The 20,605-nt window shown below is 44.1% G+C and overlaps 1 protein-coding gene across 3 annotated transcripts in view; it reads left to right on the top strand.

The window, feature by feature from the left end:
* The first annotated feature begins 297 nt into the window (after positions 1–297).
* Positions 298–20,605, top strand: part of KCNJ15 (potassium inwardly rectifying channel subfamily J member 15) — a 42,053-nt gene continuing 21,745 nt past the window's right edge. The window contains exons 1-2 of one of the 3 annotated variants that reach the window (XM_066259370.1): positions 298–712; positions 8,053–8,205. The gene's annotated coding sequence lies outside the window, so the exon portion shown is untranslated. Of the gene's footprint in view, positions 713–769; positions 791–8,052; positions 8,206–20,605 lie in introns of those variants that run through there. The other 2 variants (XM_066259369.1, XM_066259371.1) reach the window with 2 other exon arrangements.

Here is a 20,605-nt window from a genome sequence, read left to right as displayed (position 1 = left end):
TTGTGACATTCCGTTTATGTATAGATATGTGATATATCTGTTATCTGTATGGGTTTGCCCAGAATTTGTCTGGAGGCAGAGATTTCTGTTACTATTCATTTGGAGTGGGGAGAGCACACAGGGAGAGAGAACTTGGGGGAAAGGAGAGTTTGTTAGAAAAAAAAAACACTCTGGTTATTTATGTATAGTTTATTTAGGCAAAGGGACCTTAGAAAGGCTTTGAGACAAGTGACAGAAGTTTCTTCAAAGATTAACTGGCATTCTTTAAAAGGGTATCAGTGTTCCTTTATACAGGTGTCTGAAAAGCACAAAACTGGGTGTCCATTAGAATTCTCTGCTGGTCTGTAGATTTTCTTAAGACATACTGCTGACATCATGGACTCTTCTCTTGCTCTCTCTCTCTCTCTCTCTCTCCCTCTCCCTCTCCCTCACTTTCTTTCCTTCCCTCCCTCTCTCATAGCCCTCCCTCCCTCCTTCCGCCCAGTCTCTTCCAATCTCTTTCTTTCTCTCCTCAGTTCCTTCAGGTAAATCCTACTAAAACTTGTACCGACTCGTTTTTGACTGACAGTGAACAGCCGGAGAGTTTCCTCCATTCTGAGGAAACCCAAACACCTACCTTTCCCAAGGCGACCTGCATGGACTGATCCTGGCTTTGCCCCGACAGAAGCTCACCTGGAGCAGAGCAGGGACGCTGCCCTGTCCGTCCTTGCAGGTAAGAGCCGCATAGTCGTGTGTCAGCCCTGAGCAGGCAGCGCATGGGAGAGGTGTCTGAGAGGCTTCTCTCCTCAAGGTAATGAGAAAGTGTGATTCTTTGCAAACTCCCTGTAATCATTCAAGACGCCCAGGCTTATCTGGGGGAACATGCAAGTGCTGTTTGCCTACGGAAAAACGGGCTTTTACTTAATGATGGGGGCAAAAGGAAGAAAAAAGAAAGAAAAGGGGAAAGAAGGGCTTTATTCTTGCCTGTGAAACAATATCCAGATGTTGTCTTGGTTTTTTTTCCTTCTTTTATTTCTTTCCTTTTTATTTTTTTTTATTTTTTTTTTTATTTTGAGGGTGTAAGTGATCTAGATCAAGGGGGGAGAAATGCTTTGAGCTCTCTGTCCGAGGGCTACTCTCTCATGCTGTCTGTCTGGTTGAGCTCGGTACTGATTTTCAGTGATCTTGGAGAGTTCTCTGGGTCGTTCCGGCACTGATTTTTCCTTGGTTGGTGGAGAAATCAATTTATGTTGCCGTAAGGTGAAACCTCACTGGAATATTTAAAAATCTGTTACCTATCCTTATCGAGACAAAAGTTATGTAAGTTTTCCGTGGTAGGTACAAGGAATGTAAACAGTTCTGACTTTGAAAACCTTAGGAACCCTCTTTGCGACCCCCGGAAAATGCGCTTTGTAATCTGTATATAATTTCATGTGCCTTCAGACTATTCTCAGCTAATAAAAATTATACTGGGTGAAATTTCCACATAGCTCCTGGGAAACTAGTTTTTGTTTTGTGGTTTGTTTTTTTTTAATCTCCTCTCTGCACTTCCGCATTTAGCTGCCTGGAGGAAATAAGAATTTGTTGTTCAATGCATGTTTCTTGACCTCACAATTAAAGTCACAGATTCAGAAACATAGAACAAATGCAATGTTTAACTTAAGAAAAGTAAAGACCAAAGCTTGTTACACGCAGTTCAAACACTAAGATTTATGTCTTCTTATCGGAAAATACCTTAATCTTTTTTTTCTTGCCCTAAAGGAAAGACTTGGGGGAAAAAAAAACTACTAGTGATTCTTAATGTTCTTTTTCTGAAAAACTGGAAGTCACATGCATGCTCATAATCAGCTGTTACCCCAGATCCTATCCCAATTTGTCTACTCTGGTAAATGTTTAAACAAATATGTAATGATCAACAATAGCCTCAGGTGGAAACTTCTCTCAAATTGAAATAGTCCTAAGTCTCAAAAAGAAAGAGAGTCAAATACAACCATTATGCATTTTTAAATGTCATCCTTTTATGAAAACAAGACATCAGGAGGCTTCCATTTGAACCCCATTTGAACCCCTGGGCACTTACCTCACACACAGCTCCCGGGCAGTTCTTTTCTGGGCTTGACTTTTTTTTTTTAGCAGTTTTCTTCCTTCCCTAGCTGTGACTATAATAAATTACCACGCAGGGCACGGCGACCCAGAGGTCACGGGGCAGGTCTTCACGAAAAGTTGGGAAGTGAAAGGGCTTCATCAAACTGCCTGTGGTCATATCTTAGAAAATGCTCATGAAATCACAGAGCTGACATTTCTTCTCTGAGTAAAATAAATGCATAAGTTGTCTGGGGGTTTTATAGCGGCAGACCTAGTTGAATTTTGTGACTCTGGTTGCTTAAGGAAAACAGGTTTTGTTTTAAAAAGTCCTCCCTCTCTTTTACTCCTCCTTCCTTCCTCCAACAGTTGTGGTCATTTTATAGAAAGTGCTATTTCCCCGATTTCTTCCCTTCACACTTCTAACCAGTGCAGACAGCCCTACCTGAAGGGGACAGAGTGGGAGCAAGACCCCCGCCTTCCCACACCAGCTGTCCTGGGGAGCCAACAAAAGCAGGTCTGTTGGCTGCCTCACACGGAGCTCAGCACACGCTTGTGAGGGGGAACCTGGAAAAGGCTGCCCTCTCTTGTCTCAAGGTGTGTGTGGGCACACATGTGTGCACGTGTGTAATTATATACCTGGGTGACAACAACATGCTTGGTTGGAGCAAGGAGAATCACTAATATGTGGCTGCAGGCACTGAAGAGAGGCGAATGAACGTTGTTGTCGGACTTAATCAGTAACTGTCAAGTACTTGAAATATCCTTTCCTGCCACACCCCTTCTCATCTGTTAGACACGGAATGGCCACCAGCTTCCTCTCACACAGGGTTTCAGAGTCCAGAGTGGTTAGTGGACTTGCCTGGCAAACCCAGCAGAGAGTCTCAGAACCACTGTAACAGTCCACAGAAAGAGCCATAAGCCCTGTACAGTGGCCGACAACTAGCCCCCTGGGAATGATTGTTTAAGGCATATAAACCTCCCTAATCATTTCCTTCGGGCTTTAATGTATAAGTAATTCAGCCACTGTCTTTCTCCCATAACAATTGCAAGCACTTCCCACTGGAGTAAATGGGTATCTCCAAAGAAGTTGTTTCCATTCTTCTTTGATGTAAAAATAACCCTATACCCAAAATAGTCAGGAAGCTCTGGCAAGAGTAATGTTAGCATTTATGCTTGCAAAATAGAGTGAGTTGCTCATGAATGGGTAAGTGCAGGAAGCACATCAGGCAGAAGTTATTATCCATCCTGCCCTCTTGCCCACCCTTCTCCTTCTTCTCCTACAGCCACCTTGGGAGTGGGTTCCTGATGCCATTGGAGGGGTGGGCTGTGTGGCAGGACTGGGTACCAGGACAGCAGAGGAGCAACACGAACCAAGAAAGATTAACTTGTTCTGCGTCCCTCAAGGATGCTGTGCCATAGAAGGGGATAGACCTGACCCAACATCCTTGGCTTTGCTGCTGCTTACACTGTGTCTTGGCACCAGGTTTATGGACAGGGAAAGAAATCATGGCCGGAGTGAGCAGTCCCAGAAGTGCCAGACCTCCCCCAAGAACAGGAACAAAGGGAAGCCTGCCTTCCCACTTTGAAAGGGAGAACAGAAGACAAAGGCACAGACAGAGAGAAAAAATTCTGGGAAGGAAGTTTTATTTGCTAAGTGTTACTTGGTTGAAATGAAAGGAAAAAAATGAGCAAATAGACATTCCTGACAAAAGAAAAGGAAAGAAAGTAGTTATGTGAGAAATAGCATCCCCTCTGCAAAATGCTCTCTGGATTCATTCAGACTGTGGTGTGGTCGTGTCCGCTGAGTGCACCACAGCTGGAGTCTGCATAGAAATCCATATCATGTTACCTGGCTTTTTAACCAAAAAGGTTCCTGCTCAGTCCACAAAGAAAGGTCTCATTTCATAAAGAAAGACTCATGAGGAGTCTGAGTACCTGCATTCGCTTCATTGAGCATTGCACCTTTACTGGAGAAGGGATCGAGGAACCCATACTCACTGCAATCCAGTGTGACTCTAGAAGTTCACATGCAGCCTAATTCCAGAATGCAATCTTTGCTTCTAGACCTAAAATTCTATAGCACGAAACTCCAGATATTTTGGTCACGAGATGAGATGAACCAGAGTTGCCAGATTATGTTCACAGTATCAGAAGGTGCACAAGAACAAGGATTTGACTCTTGGTATGAAAACACACATCACAGTAAGCAATCAAGTAGAAGGGAGTGTCTGTGCTACTTCAGGACAGAGGACCTAGAGGAAACTTCAGAATGAATCAGCAACAGAGTAAGTTCTGTTCTGTTCTTCCCCATGACCCGGTAGCTCAGATTCAGAGAAATCTAGATGTGTACGATTTGCATTAAACTAAGCTGACAGATGTTTCTTGCATGGCTGGGCCATAGCTACAGAAATGCATGGGCCTCTCACACCCCATCCTGGGTTCTGAGTTCAGGAAAATGGTATCTTGAGCCTGACCATGTTTCTGGAATCACAGATCACATTAGTCCTCAGAGTCAAGTGGGGTCATCGGAGTACAAAGGGGTAGCTCAGAGGAGAAACATTCAGTCAGGGATCTGATTCTCAGGGAATGTTGAGGACCCAGGTAGCTAGGTTTGGGTTTCAGTTGATGTTGCCCTGGGCCCAGGCTGAAATTCTTGTGTGTTTCTCCAGTGCGCACACCATAGGCTGATTCAGATTTTATGGAGCTTGAAGACTATACAACGTGGGGGCCCTCCTCAGGGAAAACGAATGAAACATCATGACACAAAGTTAGGCGCAGAACTTTGGAGAAGGCTGGTGCAAGTGAGGAGCCTGTAGCTTGGGATGCATTGACTTTACAACGAGTCTGCTCTGTGCCATACATCACACAAGCCCCATACTTGTTTCTTGAAGGAATGGTTGAATTAATTTATATAAATTTTAGCTGCTCACTGCCCTCTGAGTAACTCTGAGAAATGATAAGTGAAAATATCAAATAATCATGCTTACACATATTTAATGACCAGTGAGTGATATATGGGAAACTGATCTGGATTCTGCATGACATCTAGGACGTTTCTTATTTCATTGTCATGTTGCCATGAAATGTCATTTTTTTTCCCTGCACGTTTAACTTTTAGGTCATCACTGAGCCCATGGGTAAGAGGTTATGAGAGCTCTGCGCTTTCTACACTTGGGAGTGTTGGCACTCATTTCATGGTTCACCTTTTCCATTTGAAAAGCCCCAAGTGAAAACCCAAAAGACCATCATGCTAGTTGTGAGCCTAGAACTTAGAATGATGTGTCATGCATGCGAACCTGCTTCTCTTTGAACCTGAGGGTTTGTCCCTCAAGTGAAATATCTATATGTCTGACCAGAAACAGCCTCCTTTTCCTCAGTTTCTACTAATGCTGTCCCCAGTTCTGATCGCAATTAACTGTGTAAGTTCTCAGTAAGAACGCTTGCTAAATTTGTGCCCACGAGGCCACATAATGCGCTCACTCAGTGATGCTTACGTCTTCAAATATTTGCAGATGAATATCTTGCCCCATCCTAGAATATGAGGGCAGCTCCCACAATCTGGCGTTCTCACTTCCTGAGTTACTCTCTGCGTCTATCCTTACCCTAAGAACACATTTGAAGTTCATCTTGTGCTTTGAATGTCATGAAATTTGGAATCATCTGTAGTCTTCCTAACAACCCCATCCCTACATACCTGCTAGGAGTTAATGAAAATAGGAGAGCCCCGAAACGCCTGGCTCCTTTGTCCAGAATTTTCCAAATACTAAGGACCTGCCCTGACTTCTTCAAATTTTCAAAAGTCCAGGGAAAGAATTTCTGTATAAAGAGATGATGCACTTCATCACAGACACATATATACAAGTGACAACAATATCATCAGTGTGTATTCAGCCAAAACATTCATGATGAAACTGACCATGTAGGTCTACAGAATATTTTCTTTTTTTAGTGAAAGGAGGGTAGCTAGTGAGACAGACTCCCGCATGTGCCCTGACTGAGATCCACTCAACAAACCCCATCTGGTGCCAATGCTCAAATCAACTGAGCTATCCTCAGATCCCAGGGCTGACACTCGAACCAACCAAGCCACTGGCTGCGAGAGAGGAAGAAGCAGGGAAGGGGGAGGGGGTGGGGAGAAAGAAGCAGAACATCACTTCTCATGTGTGCCCTGACTGGGGATCGAACCCAGGACATCCATACGCTAGGCCTAGAGAGAATAGTACAATGTCAACAATGTCACAATTCAACGGTATTTTATTTTTAATAGTTTGTTCTGTTTAATAAATTTTAAATCTATAATTTTCATCTAACGTTCATAGTGAAGATTAAGTTTCTCAAAAAATGACCTTCTCTAAACAGGGTTAAAAAAGTGCTGTCATAGTGACATTGATCTTATCAACACTCAAACAAAGGTGCTGGATATTAGGTCTTAAGACTGGATTCTTGGCAATAGGAATGCTGTGAATATATGATCAAACAAAAGTCAGGGTTCCAGCTTCTGGCACACCCCCTGCCCCGGCCACTGTGGGTGCTGCCTTGGGAAGGGAAGGAGAGGCGAGGATTCCAGTGCCTTCATGACTCAATTTCTGGGAAATTGCAGGGAGACCCTTTAGATGCTGGCCCTATGCTTTCTGTCTTAGGGGCCTAGGGGCAGGAGCAGCTCCCTGAGCCAGAAGGCAGAAAGAGAGTTCTAAAACACAGTCAAGTTTGACAGTACAGCATCATTTATTCTGGGAAATTCTGTTGGCAAGCAAAGAGTCCTGAAGAGTTTTGTGTCATTCTTGCTCTGCAAGAAGAAAGATGTGTACTTAGATAGGTTGGGGAAACCCGTCAGCGTCACAGCAGTGTAGTTCCCTCCTGGAACTTCACAGTCATCATTAGCATATTGAAAAGTCTGCAGCAAAGGCGTCCTTTAACTTTCAATTCCAAGTTGTACAACCAAGTTGGACCGCAGAACTGTCTCCACGTCCACCTACCCCTTACAACTATCGGTCACTCCTCTCATTAACATTTCATGCAACCCCATTGGGACGCTTTTGCAGACTGTGATTGGTGTGGGGTGTCAAGGCGTCATGTGCTCCAAGGAAGAGCATGCTATGATGTCTATGCCCCATTTGGCTGTGAGTTGTACCTTTGTCACCCTGGTTATCCCTGCAGGTGACAGTCCAGCCTTTGGGATTGCAAAGTGGCCACCAACAGGTTCCAAATTTATTTACTTTTCATTAATTTGTTTCTTTAAATCCATCTTATTCCAAAGAGGATTTAGGTGAATTTACAAAGACACATCCAGATACTCTCTCTGACACAAATACAATGTGAATTAAAAGTAGGTAGAAAAGAAAAATAAAGGTATGCCTCAAAAAGGTAATTTGATAAAATCATTGAATTATATATAAATACATTTATCTATTTTTAAGAACCAAAAACAAAATGTGTACAGACCCACAGCAACAGAATCTTGTTTTTGGCTTCAGAATTGGATGTAGATTTTCAATATGCTTCGTGTTTGAACCTGGGAATCCATTAGACATTTGTTGAATCTAGTTTTACATGAGCCATATTTTGTAATGAATTTAAAAGACAGTTTCTATTCTGCCTCTTGGGATCTTTATTTTTCTTTCCATCACTATGTGTATAATTTAATCGTCTACAAGTGAAATTATAAATTTTCTCTAGTAGCTTAGCTTTGGATCTAGCACCAGCACCAGGGAAACATCAATGACCCACCAGGACCGGGCCAGGAACCTTCTATAGCTGTCTCTCCCTATCCTGCCCTGCCAGGCCTGATTCAGGAAGCTTCTATAGGTGATGCTTGTCGAATCAACAGGCATTCACATGAAGGCACAGTTTTTCTTACAACTACACCTTCAGTTGAATCATGACCTACATTCATCCCATCCTGTGAACACACAAAACAGAACTTTTCATCTGACATGTTTTGAAAATTACACATATCTGAAACTCCTACCTGGTGCGTTTTCTCCCTAGGCGAACATTACAAAGCGAAAGACTAGCTGCTAGAATAGCTTACCTGGGGTGATCAAGTACGGAGATATATTTTTATGAGTGAGAAGAAGTGGCACCACATACCTACAATATAGTGGGCTGTGTGAACCCCACAGAGGGAAGGTAGGAAACACGGTGAGTGCTCTGGAGAGGAGGAAATTGGAATAAATCAGAGAAGTAAGTGCAGAGACAACAGAGCTTGATGTGGGGGCATGCACTCAGAGCTTGATCCTGGAGGAGAAAACAGGGGAAAATTTTTTGCTGCAATCTTGGGATGGAAAAGGGTGATTTGATCCACGGTGTGGCCGGTCCAGGAGACAGGGGAACCCACATCCCTTTCGTTTCCCTCCGATGCTGTGTTTAGATACGGTCTGTGTTAGCATACCTGTGGCAATAAGGGTATTTGGCTCTCAATGTGTTTTAAATTTTAAGTGGAAGAGAATTTTTTCCCTAAGATTTGCCCATTTTAAAGAGGAAATATTATAGGACTGTAACTTAGGAGAACCACTTTTCTGTGATTACAATCAAACGCGTTTCATTCTTAATGGGGGCGGCCCAGGCCAGAACACGATGGTCAAAGTATGAGGCTGCACAAGGGCGTGCATATTTAAACATAAAATTTATAATTATGGATATTAACTTGTCTGGTCCAATATCCCGGGAACATTCGCTAAACTATGCTTTTGGACCACACATTGCTTAGTTTTCAATATCTAGGAAAAAAAAAATTCTAGGACATTCTGCCCCACAGTTGACAGAAATGTAGATTTAATGAGTTTTTAATTAACTCCCATCAGGATTTGGATAGCCACACCCTCACTCTCCATAATTTCCAGGAAATACCAACAGGAAAGACCAGTCCTTGATGCAGGAGCTGCCAGCCCGCTGCTAGGAGGACATGTAGATGGGAACAGAGCAGGAGAAATAGTAAAAGAAAAAAATGCTCTAGTGCAAGAATGGTTCTGCTGTCAGGAGGACATGAGGAGAATGATACGAGGTCCCCACGAAGGGCTGGGGACAGTTGAGAAGGCAGCAGCATGTTCGCTCAAGACAGATGGGAGAAGCACCGGACAGTGCCTTGAAACACGAGCAGCCTCCACAAGGCCTCTGGGGTGGGGTGGCTTGGTCAGAGGTCGGCAGAGTGCCGGCACAGGATGCACCGGACAACAAGTCCAGGGAGGCCCATGGTGCACAGAGGGGCTGCGTTAGCTGCAGGGACGGAATGGGAGTGTGATGACAATGGTCATGATGATGCTGATGGCCGATACTGCTGAGGGATCGCTCGCTAACAGCCAGACTGTTCTAAGTACGCTTGATCCGCACGCTCATCACCTCTCCCGTGGGCTTTAATATCAGCTTTGTGCCCTGGCCGGTTGGCTCAGCGGTAGAGCGTCGGCCTAGCGTGCGGAGGACCCGGGTTCGATTCCCGACCAGGGCACATAGGAGAGGCGCCCATTTGCTTCTCCACCCCTCCGCCGCGCTTTCCTCTCTGTCTCTCTCTTCCCCTCCCGCAGCCAAGGCTCCACTGGAGCAAAGATGGCCCGGGCGCTGGGGATGGCTCTGTGGCCTCTGCCCCAGGCGCTAGAGTGGCAGGCGCTAGAGTGGCAGGCGCTAGAGTGGCAGGCGCTAGAGTGGCAGGCGCTAGAGTGGCAGGCGCTAGAGTGGCAGGCGCTAGAGTGGCAGGCGCTAGAGTGGCTCTGGTCGCAACATGGCGACCCCCAGGATGGTCGCAACATGGCGACGCCCAGGATGGGCAGAGCATCGCCCCCTGGTGGGCAGAGCGTCGCCCCATGGTGGGCGTGCCGGGTGGATCCCGGTCGGGCGCATGCGGGAGTCTGTCTGACTGTCTCTCCCTGTTTCCAGCTTCAGAAAAATGCAAAAAAAAAAAAAAAAAAAAATATCAGCTTTGTTTTGAAGATGAGGGAAACAGCCTGCGGAGGCCGAGTAACTCGCTTGTGAACCCAGACTTCAGAAGGGGGTGAAGCTGGGCTTCAAAGCCAGGTCCTTGGTCTCTAAAGGTCGCCCCTTATGTGTTATGCCTCAGGTGATGAGACTCCGGGGTCGGCTGCCTGGAAAGCGCTGTTTGGGGCTCCCTGAAGGTTGTGGGTGTTTTCGGTTGTGTGCTACACTTTCTTGATCTGGCAGTGGTGGCCAAGTGACCTGTTGGAAGGGTATTTTGAGAGGCTGGGTCAAAGGAGTGAAGGTCTGGGACAGAGCAGAGGCATGGAGAGGGAAAGAGAGACACTATGCAAGGAGCAGAAGCAGGTAGAGCCTCTGGACTGGTGCTGGGTTAGGCAGGAGAGAAGGAACTAAGGATAGACAGGGGGAGAGCCAGGATGCCCACATTTGGAACCACCGCTCAGGGGAAGTAACTGAATCTAGGGAGAATAATGTGAGGTTCATTCTGGACAAGCCAGTTCTGGGGACTTTCCCAGGAGAGCTGTCCCAGGGGATGTTGGAAACACAGATTGGATCTTAGAGGAGGCACTCTTGGTAAGTGACAGTGGAGTGATGAGACCAGGAGTGGTCAAGAGAGTCAGGTGGAGGATGCCCAGAGAGTGTGAGCAGAAATAAAGGATGAGGATGAGGGAAGACCTTGGGTAACATAATGGAGTGTGGGAACAGGAGCAGAGGGAAGAGGAAATGTCCACCCAGCATAAAGAAAATGAATCATCAGAGAAACAGATGGAAGACCAAAATGTCTTCTGATCCAGTAGCCACTGACAGTGGAAATGTTCTGAATAAAACATGGTTACCAAGAGAACCACCCTTGACTCATGAATCAGAGAAGGGAGGAAGCACGTTTGGGAGTTGAAGGAAAGAAGCCGCAGAGAGTGTTAAAGTGCCAACAAGGTGGGGTGGGAGGGCTTGATAGCCCCTCCCAGCTCACGGTCAGAGGGACTGAGAGATCATAGTGTGGATGGTAAATCAGAGGCCCTGGAGGTTTGCAGGAAGGCTTCCTCTAAGCCTGTTAGTTCCTTTTCCTCTCCCATTCCTTCTTTCCTTGAAAGCAATCAAGTCATTCAATAAATTAACATTTATCATGATTTTAAAAGTACCTGCTGAGCATGGAGGGGCGGTTATACACGTCCTGCAGAAGTATTTTAGAAACTCAGACACCCCCTCGGAACTGGGTGAATTCCTGGATATTTTTACAAGTGATGTGCTCCAGTATTCTGAGTAGCTCTGGATGAACTACAAGCCCGTTCTTGAACATGTTTCCAATAAAAGGAAAAGATAACAGTGTCCAAATATGCTAATTATTGCAATGATTGAAGCAAGACTTTTCAAGTTCATTCTTTCATAAGATCAGTGAACTTCTGAACACAAACAGGACCTGACAAAGACAGCCATACGACAGGGAGCAAATGGGAGGGCGATGCCAGGCCCCTGGGAACAGTTCGTAGCTGCTGGCTCTGCACCTGTTTCAGTTTGTCTTGCTGAGGCCATCTTCTGGGTTCTTGGTGCTGCACTGCGGAGAACTTACACTTCAGCACAACTGCAGGGCTACTGTGTAGTAGTTTTGAAAAACATGGAGGTGGCTTAAAAGAATTGCAGCCTTACGTTTCTTAGCAAAAGTCAAATAATGTTTTGGAAACTTCTAGATAGGAAAACATAAATATCTGACAAGAATTCCTAAAGCCTTACCAAGTATATATATGAAAGGACTGAGAAAAAGCCCTTGGCCTGGCAGATAATTTTGGAATCTAACATTCCTGGGTGTGAATTTCAGTTATGCAAACTCCTAGCCATAGCAGCCTGGGGAGAGGGACACAGACGTTCTGAGCCGCAGGGTCCTAGCACACGGTGGGATGTATGGGGGAAACATCAGCAGAGGTTGGTTTCTTCTGTCTCCACCGCAGGTCTCCACCCTTCCGCACTATAGCCCCCAGCCCAAGGTGAACACAGGACTTTCCTTAAACAGCTCATGGTGGGGGGTGGGGGGAAGGCTAGACTTAAAAGTGAGAAGCCTGGATTGTGCTCTCCCACAGGCTGTGTGATAGATACTCCCACAAGTCACCTGAATTCTTAGTTTCTCATCTGTAAATTTGGAGAAATTCCACCCACAGGGCTCACAGGACTGCTAAATGAGATGACTTTTGTGAAAGTGTTGGGGAAGCTACTTCCATCTTCTATGAATCAATAGAGAACAAGAGTTCTCAAAACAACCAAAAATAATCGCAGTTTCCCTTTGTATAAAGTTTTGTTTAAAGGAAAAAAAAAACTTATTTCATAAAGAAACTCAGAACTACAGAATCTAAGTCACCATCTTTATAAAAATCTTAAAGCAGCTTTTTATTTCTTTTTTTTTTTTTTTTTTTTTTTTTTACTTATAAAAGGGATTATGCGCCTATAGCTATTGCTATTCAAACTTTGATGAGCAAAAATTTAGATTTGGGCAAACTCATTTTCTGGGTTGGCCTCTAAGGAATGACTGCTATTCTCCACGTAAATAGGATTGGAAGTTACCGTTGCAATTATTCTTCTAGGTCCTTTGTTCATTTCTGTTAAAAATATGTAGAAGCATTTTAATGGTAACTTTCTCCTAGGTTTTATAAAGAGAAGAGAGTGACAAAGAGAAAGACTATGAACTTGGCATACAAGTGAACCATGCTCTGGAATCCGGGTGGGTCTAGGAAAAAGTACAGACTCCAGTGGAAAACATATATGGGCGTGTGAGAAATCCCCGTAAACTATAAATTCAGTACATACTGCACAGGCTGGTGTGGAAAGTTACCACAATGCTGTCTGAAATCAGAGAAGAGGGACAGAGTAAGTTTGGCACCAAGACAGCAGCAGGTGTCCTGGGACTTGGGATGTTTACTATTAGCAGCCTGCTTAACTGCATCTAAGGAACCTCATTAGCATAATCAGCTACCAAGGTTTCTTGGAGCCTTGTGTTCCCAGACCTGATGAAGGCCAAGGTTCTCTCTCCATCACTCTCCCTCAATTACCCACATCCTTTCCCTCCTCTCTACTAAGGCACCCCATTCAGTTGTTCTGGACTGGTCCCCACCTTGTTGCTTTGCCTGGGTGGTCTCTTTTCTGGAAGCCATCATTTCTTTCCTTTTCCTTTCAGAGTCTCATTACCACCCACCCCCAAGACCCTTTTAGGCCCAAGAGGTTCAGCTTTCCCTTCCACGCTGAGCCTGAACACTTCCTTACTTTCTGAATTTCATTTCTCCAGACTGAACCAAACCTAGCACGCGTCTGGGCCATGAAGGATTTATGTATTGTGTCCCAAGGTGAGCATTTGTTCCACGCAGGTGCTCCGTCCTTCTGCAATCAGATTACAAGCCCCCAGCCAGCTAGCTGCGAGCATGTTGCACGTGGCTGAGCAGGTACCAGCCCCCCTTTGCTAAGTCCTGCCTTGCACCTTGAGTTGGGCGTGTTGAACCTGCTGTCTGTAATCCCAGTCTAATGGAAGGCACACTTTATTACCTCCTTTTTCCAGGAGGAGAAAACTGAAAATCAGGGAGATGAAATCATTTGTCCAAAGTCACCAACCCTTTTACCTTCCATTGGCCTTGACCCACCCCAGCTTTCAGACACGAAGTCACCTGCCCCTCACAGTTGCAACCAGAAGACCTGAGATTTGAACACAAGTCTGTGTGTCTGTCTCTAACTTTTACTATCCATTATATCGCATTGCTTTCTTACCATCAGAATGCTCAAGACAAAGTTGAGCATGGGATAACATTAAATGAATATGCGATGATTCACCCCATTTTGTCAAAATCAAGGGGTTATGACAACAAGCTAGCTGCAAATCCAAACAGAGCAGCAATATTCTCTCCCTCTCTCTCTACATAAGTCTTAACATCTATGCAAATCACATACATGCATACATATTATTTCTCAGTACTTTGTTTTTTGAGCAATTTTAGGTTTATAACTAAATTGATAGGAAGATATAGGGATTTCCATACACCCCTCAGCCCCCACACAGGAACACCTCCCCCATTATCAGCATCACTCACCAGAGTGGTGCATTTTCTCCCCAGGATGCACCTGCACTGCCACGGTACAATCACCCAGAGCCCATGGCTTACCTGGTACTGTGCACTCTGTGGGTCTAGGCAAATGCACAGTGGCACACAGCCACCAATACAGGATTGTATAGAGTAGTTTCACTGCCTTAAAAGTCCTCTGGGTTTCCTTCACTCATTCATCCCTTTCTTCCTCTCTCCCTTTATCCCTGGCAACCAATAATCCTTTTCTTTTTCTATCTCCCTAATTTTGTCTTTTCCAGAATGTCATATAGCTGGAGTCCTACAAGAAGCAGCCCTTTCAGATTGGCCTCTTTTACTTAGTAATAGGGATTGATGTTTCCTCCACGTCTTTTCACAACTTGATAGCTCACTCTCCCTGTGTATTTACAACAAGACCTAGACAGCACCCCTCTTTTCTGTTTTATAATAACAGGCTATAAAGGTTTATAAGCATGTTAATGTTCAAGTGTGTAAATAGTTGTTTTTCTTTTAGCAGGGTGACATATAATTCCATATATGCCATATAGACATCGTAAAATTTTAAATTTAGCAGGTATGCTTGTAGCTCAATTTCTCTAATAGCTGAAGACACCTGTGAGTGGCAGCCAGCTCTCATCAAAGGAGCCAGGTCCTTCTGGGCACTAGAAAGCACCCAAAGCAACAGGGGTCTTAGATGAATGAACTTTTACCTTTCCAAGTTCTCTTAGTGGGAAAACGAGTCCCCATCCCCCAACTGCCGCTGGCATCGTCAAACACAGATGTTCTTTACAAAACTATCCTACCTGAGATATAAGCTTAAATTTGGAGTTCAGTCTCCCTGTGCTTTTACTTGAAATTGTATTTAATAGAAAGGTAAAGCCGTAAGGGCTTCCAGAGAGGTTTGTGCAACACCCCTCCCCTGTTGTAGATGGGGAAACTGAGGCCCAAAGGGAACATGAATCTTGCTCAAGATTTCATAAGACATATAGGAACTTGTTCTTCTGCTGCACTTGGGTCTCCTCACCCAGGACTCCTCCTGTCCCAGGTGGACCCCAAAAAGGCAAAAGATGAAACCAACTCAAGGGAAGCAAAGTAATTGAACCACCTAAATGTGTGGAAACAGAAATAACAGGAATGAGAGGCAAGAAATAGGAAATTGGTTTAACACGTACAGGTTTAGAAAGGCATAGGTTTCTACTTTCCCTAAACTGTTGACATTTGTCCATAGTTTCTTCCTTGAACTCTCTCATCTTAAGGGTTGTCTTACAAGAAAAACCCTGGGGCAATCAAGCTCAGTGGCATTTTAGTACTGCTTAAATCGAAAGTGGTGAGCCCGTGTGCTACACTGCTTACGTCATGTAACTGACCAAGCCCCAACCTGCCAGATGTGGTCAGTATGGCAACATGCACGTAGTCCACTTCCTGTCTGGAGGGCATTATGAGAACAGGTTGCACAGGGAAGGAATTTCTGGAGAAATACATGTGCAGGTCATTGAAAACAAAGGTTCCAGATATCTAGCCAATGTCATGGGTGTATAGGGTGGCCCGTTTGTTTTTTTTCTTTTCTAGGGCTAGAGTCAGATGGTTAAGGTTAAAAGTTAGTGAGAGTTAAATTTAAGAGTCTAGTTTAGTGTTAGTGCTAGGATTCGTGTTAGTACTTAAGGTTTGGATTATGGTTAGGGATAGGGTTAGTGTTAGTTTTAGAATTAGCATTGTATTAGGTTTAGGGTTAGGGTTTGGGGTCTATGGTTTTTGAAAATAAAATTTATTGGAGTAACATTTTTAATAACATATAAGTATCAAGTGTATAATTCTATAATACACGGTGTGGCAAAAGTAGGTTTACAGTTGTTCGTATGGAGAATAATGCAATATTGATAAATAATAAAGCAAGGATAAACTGTTCCATGTACTCACAACTATAAACCTATTTTTGCCCCACCTTGTACATCATCTGTATGTTGCATTTTGCGCTCACCACCCAAAGTCTAGCCTCTTTCCATCACCATATATTTGACCCTCTTTACTCTCTTCATCATCCCCTCCTCCACCTCTAGTAACCACCATGCTGTGGTCTGTGTCTATGAGTCTGTTTGTTTTGCTTGTTCACTTGTGGCTGTTTTGTATGCCACATGAGCGAAATCATAAGGTTCTTGTACTTTTCACTCTGACTTGTTTCACTTAACATGATAACACTGCAAAGGTACAATAACGAATTATTTATAATGATTACCCACCACAAGGGGCTGCTTAGTAGTTTGATGTTTTAAAACAAATCCCCAAACCTGTGACATGGCACCCACTGGGGCCCATGACGGATTGTGTGAGGACCATGACAGCTCTGAGAACTACTAAAATGTAAGGCTCAATCAGACTGTCCCCTTCAGGGAGACTCTGAGAGAGGGGAAGAATCCTTAGTGTCTCCAAGTACCTCTGAAGAATGACAAAGCACCGTGCTGCTTTTGAGGTCTTGCTGGTGGTTCTGGGCATCAACTTTTGCTGTTCAATAGCTTTAATAACATCTGCATGTATAGCAGATATAAATACCTTTTGAGGCAAGGGGGCAACCTTTCACTCATAAAAACCAAAGTCCTGTTCTAGAAGCCCTGGTGGTCCAGGGGCTCTGTCCTTGGAGGTGGGTAAGGGCTGCTGGAATGCCAGCTTCTGCCCCTTGGGGTAGAAGGCATGTTCCCGTCCGCTCTCTCAGTGGTCACATGAGCACAGAACTATAGGTCTGGTTTGCACACGCCCTCCCAAAAGCCCAGGCTTCCTCCCTGTAGAGCCAGCCCCAGATCACTTCCTCAGATCTCTAGGATCTTCAGTTAAGCTGGACCTCAACACCTGAACTCAAGGTAAGACCCCCAGAGTGCTGCCTACTAATGTCCCAGGAAAGGGAAAATTAAACCCAAACCTCAAAGTACCCAAGACTTCCTGGAAAGTTCAACCAAAGTGATTCATCTTGACCTCAGGCTTAACTTTTTCCCTACTCTCTACTCCTTTTTAATTCAACTAGTCTGATTCTTACTGATTGGAAGAAAACTACTTGTGAAACAGATTTAAAAGGATCAAGCTGTACTCTATGAGACTACAAATAAAGTACGATATTAACTTTGTAAGGGAAACAAGTGATTAACCCTTGTACCCTACCCTGTAAAGACTGAAGCCCCAGTTTATTTGCATGAGCAAAGGCTGTGGGTATAAACTAATAATAATGCCTCAAACATGCTTCTAAAAACAGCCATTAGCTATTCATTCAGATTAAGTTTGCAAATAAGTAACTTGCAGAAGTAGTACAAAGTTTTGAGTCTTGAAGACCTTGATTTTAATGACAAGATGTATATAGCAAGTACACCTGTCTGAAAAGGCAGGGTAACTTGGGTTTCTTTAAAGACTTTGTGTAGTGTCATTCCCAAGTCTGACTGCATGTGAGAAGTGATACAACTCTTAAATTGCTAAACAAGAACAGCTAGCTAGTTATCTTTATTAGTGTCCAATCGACCATATTTTATCTTGAACTTTTCAGGATCTACCCAAGGCCTGCTTAACTCTTAGTCACAATTTTTTCTCTATTTTTTTTTTTTTGTATTTTTCTGAAGTTGGAAACGGGGAGAGACAGTCAGACAGACTCCTGCATGCGCCCGATCGGGATCCACCCAGCATGCCCACCAGGGGCGATGCTTTGCCCACCAGGGGGCGATGCTCTGCCCCTCTGGGGCATCACTCTGCCATGACCAGAGCCACTCTAGCGCCTGGGGCAGAGGCCAAGGAGCCATCCCCAGCGCCCGGGCCATCTTTGCTCCAATGGAGCCTTGGCTGCGGGAGGGGAAGAGAGAGACAGAGAGGAAGGAGGGGGGGTGGAGAAGCAAATGGGCGCTTCTCCTATGTGCCCTGGCCAGGAATCAAACCCGGGTCCCCCGCACACCAGGCCGACGCTCTACCGCTGAGCCAACCGGCCAGGGCCAAGTCACAATTTTTGAGAGTGACAAAAGAGATTCCTCTTACATTGCTCTAGTTCTGTGAAGTGAGTCATATTTGCAAAACATTATTTAATGTCCCTAGCTACTATCATCCTAATATTTGAAAAGCTCCTTTTCTCCCTTCCTTCCTCCTTTTATTCCTTTCTTTTTTCTTTTTTAAATTTTGTGTGTGTTCTTTAACCAATATCTTTACCTTTTCTCCCAATATTCACAGAGCAATTTCCCCAGCTTGGAAATATGAGAACCTTTTCATCTCTAGTCATTTTAGCCAATCTTTTTCAGTGTTCTAGCAATGACATATCAATTACCCTATTCAATTACCCATGACACTTGAGATTTCTGCCACCAAAATTTAGGTTGTGTATTTCCATAGGGCAATTTATTTTAAAACTGGGATGGTTCATAAAGCAAAGGGCTGTGTGTGCACTGACTAACAGGGTTGCATTAGCTCTGCAGTTGATTTTAAACACCAATAGTTAAACATTTAATGTAAACGTTGAAGACGTAAATTACCTCTGAGGTTCACGTGCGCTCTGACGTTCACCACGATCCGTGCTGGAGAAGAACCGTGAGGTCATTTTGCCCAACTCTCATTTTCCAGATGAGGAAAACAGGACTAATTGATACCTAGCAATACTAAATTATAGTTCTTCTAAAGCTAGATAGCAGCAGAGTTAGTAGGCATCTTAATGTGCTCAATTACTATATAGACTCCATGAGCTGATGATTGTGCTGTGACCTTGAGCGTTTACATTCTGTGGTTTTCCAATGTTTATGTTTCTAATGTGGTATTTGTAATCCCCAGTCCCAGTAACCTATTACTACGGAGGTCTTGCCAATTCCCAACCTTGGGCAGCCCACCTCTTTAATGCTCCAGCTGTGTTGCCAGGCTGCCCAGCCTTGGCAAAGTCATACTAGGTGTAACCGAGGATACCAGTTCATGCCTGGGAGGCTGTAAGGGGCCTTAGCAGCTGGTTGAACTTCTTTTTCCATCTCTCATCATTTCTCCTATGTGCTACTCTAAAGCTGTAATCCCTGTCTGTTTCACATCCCTCAACCCTGTTCCTCTTACACCAAACTTCTTTCTCTATCTCTCATCATTTCTCCTATGTGCTACTCTAAAGCTGTAATCCCTGTCTGTTTCACATCCTTCAACCCTGTTCCTCTTATACCAAAGGACCATCATTCTCCAGACAAAGCACAGTTCCTTCACTTTCATCCTCACAGCTCAATGTTTTCCCATAACTTATCTTTCTTCTCCTTGCTCACAACTGGAACCTAAGCTTCATGAGAGCAAGCATCTTGATTGTACTGATGTGAATCCCCACTGTCTAGAACAATACGGGAAATAGTAGGTGTTTAATAAATACATGTGCAATGAACATATCTCTTCTTTTTCCCTCCTGTCATAGGGAAACAGGTGCCCCTTACCTCTCTAAGATTTACCCTTCCCCACCCCAGAAGAATCAGTGCCTCCTTGTCCACCCTTAAATCTTTGACCTCTGGATCATGTCCCTTTTCTTGAGATCTTGACTCTTTACTATCCACTCTGATGGATTTACATCACTGTGCAACCATCAGGTGCTTTTTCTCCAGCTTCTTCTCTGGGAAGTCCTCTCTCCTCTTCAATGCAGTTAGTTTCCAGGAGTCTGCTTCTGGATGCCTTCTTCTGTTAGTATTTTTCTTTATTGCCAATCTCACTGACTCATATTTGGTCAACTTCTACTTCTTGTGTGGGGACTCCCAAATCTCCATTGCCATCCCCAAAGTTACTTCCCAGACGTGTGCACCTCAAAGCAATCCGGCTCAGAGCCAATGTCATCGTGATGCCTTCAATACCCCTGCTTTTCATTCAAGACTTACTCTTTTTCCAGGCACCAAACCCCACATCTCCTTCAGCTGCAGTACTCCTGTTGTGGCTTCACAATGAACGGGGGCACGGATCCCACCTGGTGGTAACCCGAGGAGATGTTGCTCTCGAGTGCATACACTGCCTGGATGAATTCAGAAGCCTTCTGAGTAATCACACTGCAGCTACTCTCCTCGCCTCAATCTTTCTGGTTCACTGAGCCAGAATACTTCTTGTCTGATGAAAGATCAAACTTTTCAGTTATAGCTCCATGGTCTTTATTATATTATATTATATTATATTATATTATATTATATTATATTATATTATATTATATTATATTATACTATATTATATTAATTATATTAATTATATTATGTTATATTATTTTTAAAGATTTTATTCATTTTTAGAAATAAGAGAGAGAGACAAGGGAGTGGAGGCACAGAAAGCATCAACTCCCATATGAGCTTTAACTGGGTAAGCCCAGGGTTTCGAACCAGCAACCTCAGTGTTCCAGGTCAACACTTTATCCACTGTGCCACCACAGGTCAGGCCCTAGCTTTTTAACATCTATTGTCAGTTGAGCTTCCAATCAGGCCTCAAACTAACTTTATTGAGGTACTGCAGTGATTCTCAACCATGGATACACATTAGCCACAAATGGGAAGCTTTAAAAAAATTCCAAAACTCGAGCTTCTACTCATCTATCCCTCTCCTTGTCCCCACAATAGATC

This window comes from Saccopteryx bilineata, chromosome 2 (assembly GCF_036850765.1).
Source record: "Saccopteryx bilineata isolate mSacBil1 chromosome 2, mSacBil1_pri_phased_curated, whole genome shotgun sequence".
Taxonomy (NCBI): Eukaryota; Metazoa; Chordata; class Mammalia; order Chiroptera; family Emballonuridae; genus Saccopteryx; species Saccopteryx bilineata.
This window is presented reverse-complemented; position numbering and strand designations above follow the sequence as displayed.